General features: G+C 43.3%; 2 non-coding genes across 2 annotated transcripts; both read right to left on the bottom strand.

Annotated features, from left to right (window-relative positions):
- Nucleotides 1-2,285: 2,285 nt before the first annotated feature.
- On the bottom strand, nucleotides 2,286-2,483 carry LOC142685975 (U2 spliceosomal RNA). Its single transcript, XR_012855383.1, has one exon. It is a non-coding gene; the product is annotated as a U2 spliceosomal RNA (small nuclear RNA).
- A 6,622-nt stretch (nucleotides 2,484-9,105) lies between these two features.
- On the bottom strand, nucleotides 9,106-9,291 carry LOC142685960 (U2 spliceosomal RNA). The gene has a single exon (XR_012855373.1). It is a non-coding gene; the product is annotated as a U2 spliceosomal RNA (small nuclear RNA).
- Nucleotides 9,292-12,201: the final 2,910 nt, after the last annotated feature.

The following is a 12,201-nucleotide window of genomic DNA, read 5'->3' as shown; positions in this document are numbered from 1 at the left end:
CCTTCCTCCACACGTACTTCTACTGGAGATGTGCTTAAAGAAGCCAGATAGTCAGCGGGTACCTCCTCGCCCAACCGTCCAGTTCTCGCTATCATCTCAGCCACTTGGCTCCTGGCTGCCTCTGCATATGACTTCTTCCGCAGAGGGCAGTCTTTGAATGTATGCCCTTCCACCTCGCAGAGATTACAAACAATGCGGTTGACACATTCTTTTGCTTTGTGACCCTCCTGGTTACATCTGGAACACTTCCCTGAATTTTGACATCCTTCCCTTGTGTGGCCAAAAACTTTACAATTCCTGCAGAAGGGAGGACACCTGGGAAAAAACAGATATCCCCTGTCTCTTCCAATGGAGAAGTTCGATGGAGGGAAATGGAAGCCTCCTGGTTCCTCAATATCTTGCCGAAACCGGACCCGAAATTTGTATTTCCCATTCCAGATCATTTCAGTGTTCAAGATTTTATTCTCAAACTTAACATATGCACAATGTCTAGACAGGAATGCCGTGATATCTTGCAAAGGTACATGTGCATTGTAGAGAAAAACAACCAGGAAGACTTCTCCTTCATCATACAGCAGGATAAAAGTAAGTCCTCCAAGCTCAGGATTGTTCACATTTTGCATCAAATTGTAATGGAAAGTATGGCAGGCAGGTAAATCCGTCAATATCAAGGTAAAATGACCAACCTTATGCTCCTGAAGACAAAGGATTTTCTTCCGCTCCACTTTCAGAATTCCAAACAAGATGTTGTTCACCAGGTGTCGTAGGTCCAGGGTCTTCTCTGATCCAACATCAACTTCGATCCGAATGCCGTACTTGACCCGGGTTTCCCCGGCCTTAGCGTGACGTACAATAACGCCCATGTCGATCGCCTTCCTGCCACTGGCTGTCTCCCTATAGCAACAAGCAGCTTAAGCCCCAAAGGGCGATGCTGCAGGGCCGAGAGTTCAGCACTGGACGCCTCTGGTTAGCCACTTGAGCTTAGCCAAAAGGCCGAGAAGCGATAACCCGAATGGGCCTGGCGTTGACCGAGCCTGCCTAATACTGCTGTTCACCCCTTGCAGCGATTCAGCCTACTTCTAGGCAATTCCATGGGGCCCTGCAGGCTCACACACATTTACAGCTACTAAGCGGGAGGTGAATAAAGGCCGGAGAGGAAGCTACACAGGATTTGCTTCTTTTGCTTGCACCACAATGCAGTGCTGAAAGAGGAGGAATCTACATAAAAACGCCTTCTTGGCAACGCCCAAATGCCCTCCTGCCGTGCAAATACTGGCAGCAGCAGCAGCAGTAAGTGCATGCCCACAGCCACCCCTTGTTCCTTCACAACTTGTATTAGCTTTAATCCAGTCCAGTGCTGCCTGCTGAGCAGCACTGACCAACACTGCCTGGGCCCAGGCTTTTATCTATCTCTGAGGCCCCATTATGATGTCAGAAAGCTGGCTCTGGAATCCTGAGGGCTCCACTATGACACGTGCAAAGTTCCGTCTGAACTTTATATAAGACGGTGAGGCTCAGTCAGTCACTCAGTGTTGCCTGAGAGGGCAACACTGCAACAGCCGGCCGCCAGGCTGTCTTTTTTTTGCACATTTATTTGCCTCCAGGAGGCCACAAGAGGGAGACAAGGGACTGCAAAATGGAAAATAAGCATCCACCAACTTTACAGACAACTTCTCCTTGCTCCTACAACCTCCATCCTTGCACAGTTTGTTATTCTTCCAGGTAACAAAGTAACAAATCCAAATTGCTGCTCTCTTTGTAGGCAAGCAAGGGTTTGTTGCAACTGCAATTCTTACTTCTTCTTGAAATGTAGGGACGACAGTACATTCCATCACATCCATCTAGTGTACACAGGTAGGTCCATTGTGGCGGGTAGGCGGCTGGCTGCTTTAATGGCTGTTTGCTGTTCCCCTACTCCACTCCACTCCACTATTTGACTGTGGTGCTGCATCAATCAGTGGCTGGCTCAGGTGCAGCTCTTTAACTTACCTAGGAGGGAGGGCGGAGAGAAGACAAGGAAGGTGAATGAGCTGTTCCAATGTGAAATGCCGGAAACACAGAAACACAGAAGACACACACACACACACACACACACAACAAGAGGTGGCAATGTATTAATTAATTGCATTTAATAAATGAGCTCATTATCACACATGACTGTACAAATGCATTGTCCAACAGGTGTTGAAATAATGGGATTAAAAGGGGAGATCCCATCAGAAAGACAAAAACAATAGCAAACACAAATAGCACTTTTGGAATCTGATTTTAGTCAACACATAAGGGAAGGGTGCACCGGTCCTGGAAATACTGCAATACCAGGTCAATGCGTGGAGTGGACAGAGCAAGCTCTATTTCCATCTCCCTGTTCTAAAAATCCATTTAATATATGGTCCCCAGATAGGGGACGTATCAGATATTAAACTGATAAGAACAGATTTTTTTTTCAGTTGGCTACCCCCTCGCGGGGGTGTCAATGATTTATTTATAAAAATTTCAATTTTACAATAAAACACATTTTAGTTACACAGATACATACAAATAATTTTTACATTGTAACAATAGTAAAATCAAATTTTCATAAAATTTATGTAGAGGGACATGGGGCAAATATTTATTTGGAGTTCCAGTCAGTCACAAACCATTTATTTAGAAGGGTGGCATTCCTTTTTTTGTCTAATAAAAAATAAATATACATCTCACTAAAACAAAGACCTAAAACATCATCAACCGATAAAACGTCGTGCTTAAAAAGGAGGATGTTCCTGGCCTTCCATAGAGCTTCTTTGGCGCAATTCATCGTCTTCCATGCAATTATTTTCTGATTCGCGGTTGGGCATCCAAAAAGTCCATATAAAATATCCTCATAGTTTAAGTCCTTTAGGTCTGCCATCTTCACCAAAAGAGGGAATATTTTTTTCCAAAATTCTTTTGCAAAGTCACATGTCCAAAAAATATGTCTTATCGTCTCCTCGGCCTGGCAGCCTTCCCTCGGGCAGACGGCAGACCTCGCGAATCCTCTTCTGTACTGGAATGCCCGGCATGGAAGACATTGATGAACGCAGCTCCAGGCCAGGTCCATCTGTGTATTAAAAAGATAAAACACATTAATCATTTTGAAAATAAAAGCACATCGTTGTGTATTAAAATTCTCTACATTGCTGACCGTCTCGCTCTCTCTCAGGTCTTTTATTAGTTTTTTGCTATTCTTAAGTTCATTCACGGTCTTCCCTTTTAAATTGAAGAGAGCCACTATTTTTTCTAAAATTACGTAGTTAGCTGGTAATTTAAAAGCGTATGGTGAGGATAAAATTATGTTAAACCAACCAAACCTCCGCATAAAAAACCCAGTATTAAAACGTAAAAAGTAAGACCAATAGTGCTCTTTAAAAAGGGAATTAAAACAGAAACTAAAGAACTTAATTAAAAGAAACCTATTAAAATCAGGAAAATCTTTGCCACCCTTTGGTTTGGACTTTATTACCGTTTCTCGTTTCAATTTCTCCATCCTGGAACTCCAAAAGAAGGTAAAACATGCTTTTGTTATTTTTCGTAATAAAACTGTTGGGGGAGGGAACACCATGCTTGTATATAAAAGAAGGGGTAAAATGACCATTTTTATGATTAAAATTTTTCCCTCCATGGTGAGTTTCCTCATATTCCACATACAAATTTTATTGTTTACCTTCTGCGCCACCATGTCCCAACTTATAAAACCATTGTCGTGCTCACTGAAGGAGATACCTAAAACTTTAATAGTATCTGACACAGGAACGGGTACGTCTCTAAAAACCATGCTTCCTATTCTTAAAATATTACTTTTGCTGAAATTTATTCTAAAACCAGAAGCACAGCAATAAAACTCAATTTGTTTTAGGGCTTTCTGAAGCGACAGGGTGTCCCTACAAAGTATCGCCACATCATCCATGTACCCCACTGCTTTAGCCTCTATGCCGCCTCCCCCTGGCAGGGGGACTCCACGTATTTGTTTATCACGGCGTATTGCGCATAGCAGAGGCTCTAGTGCACATATGAAAAGCAGTGGGGACAAGGGACACCCCTGCTTCACCCCAGAGTTTAAAAGAACGTCCTGTGTCTTAAAACCATTTACTAAAATTTTGCTTGTGCAATCTTTATAAAAGGCTTTAATAGATAGTAAAAAACCTTCAGGTATACCCATCCGCTCTAAAACCTTAAAAAGATAAAAGTGCGATACTCGGTCGAAAGCTTTTTGAAAATCTATGGATAAAATGGCTAATTTTCCGTTTCTAGATTTTGTGTCTTCAATCGCATCTTTTATTAAATTAATATTATCCCAGATGCTGCGGCCTGGCACCCCACACACCTGGTTAGAGTGTATGATGTGGGGTACTATGGCTTTTAAACGGTTTGCGCATAGTTTTGCCATTATTTTGTAGTCACTATTCAGAAGGGTTATTGGTCTCCAATTCTCTAAAACTGCGATGTCACCTTTCTTGTATAGCAAGGAGACCTCACCCTTCCGCCAGGACTTAGGCAGCATCTTGGAATGAAAGACTTCGGTAAAAAGGTTTAAGAGATCATCTTTTAAAATGTCGTAAAATTTGACATAAAACTCGCTGGGTATACCGTCCGGGCCAGGAACTTTACCTGCTTTAAAACTCTTCACTGTCTCTAAAATCTCCTGCTCCGACAGTTCCTGCAATAAAAAATTCTGGGAGACAGGGTCTAAAACAGTGGTAATCTCCTTCAGCGAGTCACGCATAAAATCACGATCCACAGTTTTCACATTAAAAAGGTCAGTATAAAACTCATGAACTTTACTTAAAAGACCCTGTATATCCGACACCCCATCAATATTTTTAAGAATAGCTTTTTTATTGTTCATTTTCTTAAAAAAGTACCTGGAGCAGGTCTCGTTCTCTTCCACGTGCTGTACTTTAGAACGAAATATAATTTCTTTACCTTTCTGCTCCAGGCACTGAGCTATCTCTTTTTTTAAGTTGGCGATGTCGTCTTTTACCTCTATCTCGTGCGCTCTCATCTTGTACAGGGTCTGTAGGCGGGTGTTGAGAATTTTAAAAAAAGCTTGCTTCTCTCTGGCTTTCGCCACGCTTTTTTTAATAAAAAATTCTTTTATTTTCCTTTTCATTTTCTCCCACCATGTGGTGATGGGAGCCCGCGTGTCTCTCACCCGCCTACTCTCTTTGTAAAATTCAATAAAATCTGTAAAAACCTGTGGATCATCTAAAAGGGAAACATTTAACTTCCAGGACTTTTTACTAATAATGTTATTAAAATCACGCTTTACATAAAATGATAAAAGCTTGTGATCAGAAAAAACATTGGTTAAAACTTCACATTTAAAAGGCAGTAGATTCTCATTACAAAATATAAAATCTATCCTGGAGCTACAGGTGGCATTGCTCCAGGTAACGCCGGCTTCCTCTGGACTGCTCCTGTTACACTCTTTATAAACGTCTTTTAATTTAAAATCACCCACCATATCTTTGAGCAGTCCAGAGGTCTTATCATAGTTCCTGCTTGTAGCACTGGTAAGCCGGCGTTCCCCTCTCAGGATACAATTAAAATCACCTGCGAGGATAAAAGGCTCAGTCGTGTTAATAAAAAGAGGTAAAATCGCTAACATTTCTTCTCTTTCATTTTTGTCAGGTGAGCCATAAAAATTTAAGAACTGCCATTTCACACCGTCAATAAAAGCCTTAACCAATAAAATACGTCCTGGAAGAATCTCTTGGATAAAATCGATTAAAACGTTTCCCTTAAAAAGAATGGCGACCCCTGCTGATCTGGACTCGTTAGATCCAGACCAGACTGATGGACCATACTTCCAATCCTCTTGGTATTTATGGTACTTCATCATATGGGGAATGCCGCACTCCTGCAGGAAAAAAACAGAGGCTGCCAGGCCAGCTAAAAAGCTTAAGAGAGCAACCCTTCTAACTTTGGACTTGGCGCCCCTCACGTTGAGGGAGATTCCCTTTACTTCTGACATTGTGGAGATTAAAATAACGTCTTGATTTTAAAATAATAAATATTCGTGGAACTTAAAATCAGACATTTCCTCCACCAGCATTACCAGAACTCTCGTTTGCGCTCATATCCCCACCCTCGTCCGAATCGCCTGCAAAGAGGGACGAAAAGGGAGAGGAACTACCTTCACTGAGAGCCGTGCCAGCAACTCTTATCTCGTACAAGGGGAGCCCACTCTCGCTTAGCGTCACCTGGGTCTCCACTGGGTGACCACGTAGGTCCATTTCGGGTGGGTCCCCCAAGGGCCCCGCCTCTCCCCCCAGGCTCTGTTGACGCCGTCTTAGAGGGGGAGGTTGCGCACACGGCGGGGTGTCCGGTATCTGGGAGGGAACAGTGCCCACCCTCCTCACCAGGTCAGGCGAGGAGGTGGTCCTAGGAGGAGCCTCACTTTTCTTCACGTATGTGTCCATCTGCTCCTCCCCTGATTCCCTCCTACCAGCACGCTCCTGTTTTCCCTTTTTTCGGGGACCCACCGCTACCCAGTTCTCCTGCTCGGAGTCAGACTCCTGAGACCCAGGTACAGGAGCAGGCCCGGCACCCACTGGACAACCAGCCCTCTGGGATGCCACAGTATCATTGGTGGCCTGCTCCTTTTCCGCCTTCCGCTTAGCTTGCCTTTTGTCATTGGCGCTGGGCTCCTTCCTTTCCTCAGAGGTTGCTGGCTGCGAGGCACCTGCTTTGGCTCCATTACTCCGCACCACTGAAGCCCAGGTGCCTCGCTGCTCCTTCGCGGCCCCGGCATGCTCCTCTCCCCGGGGGTGGGACTGGTCCGCTGGTGGAGCACGTGGGGGCGCCTCGGGTTGCTCATTTTCTTCGCCTCGGTACCTATGGGGACAAGAATAGTACAAATGACCAGTTTTTTGGCAAAAATTACATTTTTTCTCTTGTGAGCACTCTCTCATATTGTGCTCTTTGCTTCCACAGTTTCTACAGGTGACATCGCAGTTAAAACTGGTATGTCCATAAGTACCGCAGGCCCTGCAGAAGTTTGGCATCCCTGAAAAATAGAGGTCGCCATTCACATTTCCAATTTTAAAACGAGCCGGTGGTAATCTCGTTTCCTGGGTGGAGGGGTCCTTTATCAATGTTACTAAAAACTTCCACTTGACGGTCCACACTCCACACTCGTTCATAACTCTCCCCAACAGTTTGACATTCTTGAAGTAGGCAGCTAAGAATGCTGCCACTTCCATATCCTTCACATATGGGGAGTACATTTTAATCACCACGAGTTTCGTAATTTCGAAGGCATGTTCTACTACCTGGACTCCCGCTACCACGAGTTCACCTTTTCTCCTCTCAGCTCGGTCCATGGCATCACGGAGGATTCCTTCTCCCATAAAGGTGACGTCGAAAATGCCTCGTTTCGGGTAGTCCTGGATAGCCAGAATCTCATTCTTGTGGACCGCCAGTAGTTCTTCCAGGATCTTGTGGACCAAGAACTTTACGCCACGTGGACCGCCTCCACCCTCTGCCACGATAAATCGGGCAGAGTTCCTTAGCCGGGCATACACCGGCACCGCATCAGGCTCGCCTGCCATTTCCGTGGCCAGGCCGAACCGCACAGCAATTGCTGCGCCCTATGGGGTCCTGAGACTTACCAAAGGGCTGGGGGGGGGATCGCAACTCGTTGCTCAGGACTAAGCCTCTCTCCCAAATAGCAGCACGGGGGTGAAGTCCAGGCGAACCTGGACGATCCCCCGAGGCCGAGAGAGAGGGTACCTGAGCACCTTCTGACTAAAAACCTCCTGTATAAATACACTTGGTCTTAGCCAAAAGGCCGAGAAGCGATAACCCGAATGGGCCTGGCGTTGACCGAGCCTGCCTAATACTGCTGTTCACCCCTTGCAGCGATTCAGCCTACTTCTAGGCAATTCCATGGGGCCCTGCAGGCTCACACACATTTACAGCTACTAAGCGGGAGGTGAATAAAGGCCGGAGAGGAAGCTACACAGGATTTGCTTCTTTTGCTTGCACCACAATGCAGTGCTGAAAGAGGAGGAATCTACATAAAAACGCCTTCTTGGCAACGCCCAAATGCCCTCCTGCCGTGCAAATACTGGCAGCAGCAGCAGCAGTAAGTGCATGCCCACAGCCACCCCTTGTTCCTTCACAACTTGTATTAGCTTTAATCCAGTCCAGTGCTGCCTGCTGAGCAGCACTGACCAACACTGCCTGGGCCCAGGCTTTTATCTATCTCTGAGGCCCCATTATGATGTCAGAAAGCTGGCTCTGGAATCCTGAGGGCTCCACTATGACACGTGCAAAGTTCCGTCTGAACTTTATATAAGACGGTGAGGCTCAGTCAGTCACTCAGTGTTGCCTGAGAGGGCAACACTGCAACAGCCGGCCGCCAGGCTGTCTTTTTTTTGCACATTTATTTGCCTCCAGGAGGCCACAAGAGGGAGACAAGGGACTGCAAAATGGAAAATAAGCATCCACCAACTTTACAGACAACTTCTCCTTGCTCCTACAACCTCCATCCTTGCACAGTTTGTTATTCTTCCAGGTAACAAAGTAACAAATCCAAATTGCTGCTCTCTTTGTAGGCAAGCAAGGGTTTGTTGCAACTGCAATTCTTACTTCTTCTTGAAATGTAGGGACGACAGTACATTCCATCACATCCATCTAGTGTACACAGGTAGGTCCATTGTGGCGGGTAGGCGGCTGGCTGCTTTAATGGCTGTTTGCTGTTCCCCTACTCCACTCCACTCCACTATTTGACTGTGGTGCTGCATCAATCAGTGGCTGGCTCAGGTGCAGCTCTTTAACTTACCTAGGAGGGAGGGCGGAGAGAAGACAAGGAAGGTGAATGAGCTGTTCCAATGTGAAATGCCGGAAACACAGAAACACAGAAGACACACACACACACACACACACACAACAAGAGGTGGCAATGTATTAATTAATTGCATTTAATAAATGAGCTCATTATCACACATGACTGTACAAATGCATTGTCCAACAGGTGTTGAAATAATGGGATTAAAAGGGGAGATCCCATCAGAAAGACAAAAACAATAGCAAACACAAATAGCACTTTTGGAATCTGATTTTAGTCAACACATAAGGGAAGGGTGCACCGGTCCTGGAAATACTGCAATACCAGGTCAATGCGTGGAGTGGACAGAGCAAGCTCTATTTCCATCTCCCTGTTCTAAAAATCCATTTAATATATGGTCCCCAGATAGGGGACGTATCAGATATTAAACTGATAAGAACAGATTTTTTTTAAGTTGGCTACCCCTTTTCAGGGGTGTCAATGATTTATTTCATGATAAAAAATACAGTTTACAATAAAACCAACTTTTGTACAAATAAATAACAATAAAATCAATATTTCATTGCATTACATTACATAAAAGGGACATGGTGGCAAATCTTTATATGTTGGAGTTCCATTCTTTCACAAACCATTTATTAAGAAGGGTGGCATTTCTTTTTTTGTCTAATAAATAATAAATGTACATTTCGCTAAAACAAAGACCTAAAACATCATCAGTAGATAAAACATCGTGCTTAAAAATCAGGATGTTCCTGGCCTTCCATAGAGCTTCTTTGGCGCAATTCATCGTCTTCCACGCTATTATCTTTTGGCTCGCGGTTGGGCATCCAAATAGTCCATATAAAATATCTTCATAATTCAAATCTTTCAGGTCTGCCATCTTTACCAAAAGAGGGAATATTTTTTTCCAAAATTCCTTCGCAAAATCACACGTCCAAAAAATGTGTCGAATCGTTTCCTCGGCCTGGCAGCCTTCCCTCGGGCAGACGGCAGACCTCGCGAGCCTCCTTCTGTATTGGAATGCCCGGCATGGAAGACATTGATGAATGCAGCTCCAGGCCAGGTCCATCTGTGTATTAAAAAGATAAAACACATTAATAATTTTGAAGATAAAAGCACTTCGTTCCTCATTAAAATTCTCAATCCTGCTGACCGTCTCACTTTCTCTTAGGTCTTTAATTAATTTTTTACTATTTTTCAGCTCATTTACATTTTTTCCCTTCAGGTTGAATAAGGTCACTATCTTTTCTAAAATCACATAGTTTATTGAGAGTTTAAAAGCGTAAGGTGAGGATAAAACAATGTTGAACCACCCAAACCTTCGCATTAAAAACCCTGTATTAAAACGTAAAAAATAGGACCAATAATGTTCTTTAAAAAGGGAATTAAAACAGAAACTGAAGAACTTGATTAAAAGAAACCTGTTAAAATTCGGAAAATCTTTGCCACCCTTCGGTTTGGATTTCATCACAATCTCTCTTTTAAGTTTCTCCATTCTGGAACTCCAAAAGAAGGTAAAACATGCTTTAGTAATTTTTTGCAATAAAACCGTGGGGGGAGGGAAAACCATACTGAGATATAAAAGCAGGGGTAAAATGACCATTTTAATAATTAAAACTTTTCCCTCCATGGTAAGTTTTCTCATGTTCCACATACATATTTTTTGATTTACCTTCTGCGCCACCATGTCCCAACTGATAAAACCATTATCGCACTCACTGAAGGAGACACCTAAAATCGTAATATTATCTGACACAGGGACGGGTATGTCTCTAAAAGCCATGCTTCCTATATTTAAAATATTACTTTTGTCGAAGTTCACCTTAAAACCGGAAGCACAGCAATAAAACTCAATTTGTCTGAGGGTTCTCTGAAGCGACAGGGTGTCCCTGCAAAAAACCGCTACATCGTCCATGTACCCCACTGCTTTAGCCTCTACGCCGCCACCCCCGGGCAGGGGGACTCCACGTATTAACTTATCGCGGCGAATTGTACACAGTAGAGGCTCTAATGCGCAAATAAAAAGCAGTGGGGACAAGGGACACCCCTGCTTCACCCCTGAGTCTAAAATCACGTCCTGTGTCTTAAAACCATTCACTAAAATTTTGCTTGTGCAATCTTTATAAAAGGCTTTAAGTGATAATAAAAATCCTTCAGGTATACCCATACGCTCTAAAACCTTAAAAAGATAAAAATGAGAGACACGGTCGAACGCCTTCTCGAAGTCTATAGATAAAATGGCTAATTTACCTCTTCTAGACCTCGTGTCCTCAATCACATCTTTTACCAGGTTAAGATTATCCCAGATGCTGCGGCCTGGCACCCCACACACCTGGTTAGAGTGTACAATGTGGGGTATTATGGCTTTTAATCTATTTGCGCACACTTTTGCCATTATTTTATAGTCGCTATTCAGAAGGGTTATTGGTCTCCAGTTCTTCAAAACTGCGATGTCACCTTTCTTATGTAGCAGGGAGACCTCACCCTTCCGCCAGGACTTAGGCAGCATCTTGGAATTAAAAACTTCATAAAAAAGGCTAAAAAGATCCTCTTTTAAAATGTCATAAAATTTGACATAAAACTCACTGGGTATACCGTCCGGTCCGGGAACTTTTCCGGCTTTAAAACTCTTTACCGTTTCTAAAACCTCCTGCTCCGTCAGCTCCTGTAATAAAAAATTCTGGGAGACAGGGTCTAAAACAGTAGTAATCTCCTTCAGTGAGTCACGCATAAAATTATGATCCACAGTTTTAACACTAAAAAGGTCAGCATAAAACTCATGAACTTTACTTAAAATACCCTGTACATCTGACACACCTTCAATATTTTTAATAATAGCCTTTTTATTGTTAATTTTTTTAAAAAAGTACCTGGAGCAGGTCTCATTCTCCTCCACATGCTGAATTTTGGAACGAAAAATGATTTCTTTGCCTTTCTGCTCCAGGCACTGAGCTATTTCTTTTTTTAAATTAGTGATGTCAGTTTTAACGTCAATTTCATTATCTCTCATCTTGTACAGGGTCTGCAGACGGGTGCTGAGAATTTTAAAAAAAGCATGTTTTTCTCTGGCTTTCGCCACGCTCTTTTTAATAAAAAATTCCTTTATTCTTTTTTTCATTTTCTCCCACCATGCACTGATGGGAGTACGCATGTCTCTCCCCCGCCTGCATTTTTGGTAAAATTCAATAAAATCAGTAAAAACCTGTGGATCATCTAAAAGGGAAACATTTAACTTCCAGGACTTCTTACACACCGGTTTATTAAAATCACGCTTTACATAAAATGATAAAAGCTTGTGATCTGAGAAAACATTAGTTAAAACTTCACAATTAAAAGGCAGTACATTCTCATTACAAAAAATAAAATCTATCCTGGAGCTACAG

Source organism: Rhinoderma darwinii (genome assembly GCF_050947455.1).
Source record: "Rhinoderma darwinii isolate aRhiDar2 chromosome 5 unlocalized genomic scaffold, aRhiDar2.hap1 SUPER_5_unloc_16, whole genome shotgun sequence".
NCBI lineage: Eukaryota > Metazoa > Chordata > Amphibia > Anura > Rhinodermatidae > Rhinoderma > Rhinoderma darwinii.
This window is presented reverse-complemented; position numbering and strand designations above follow the sequence as displayed.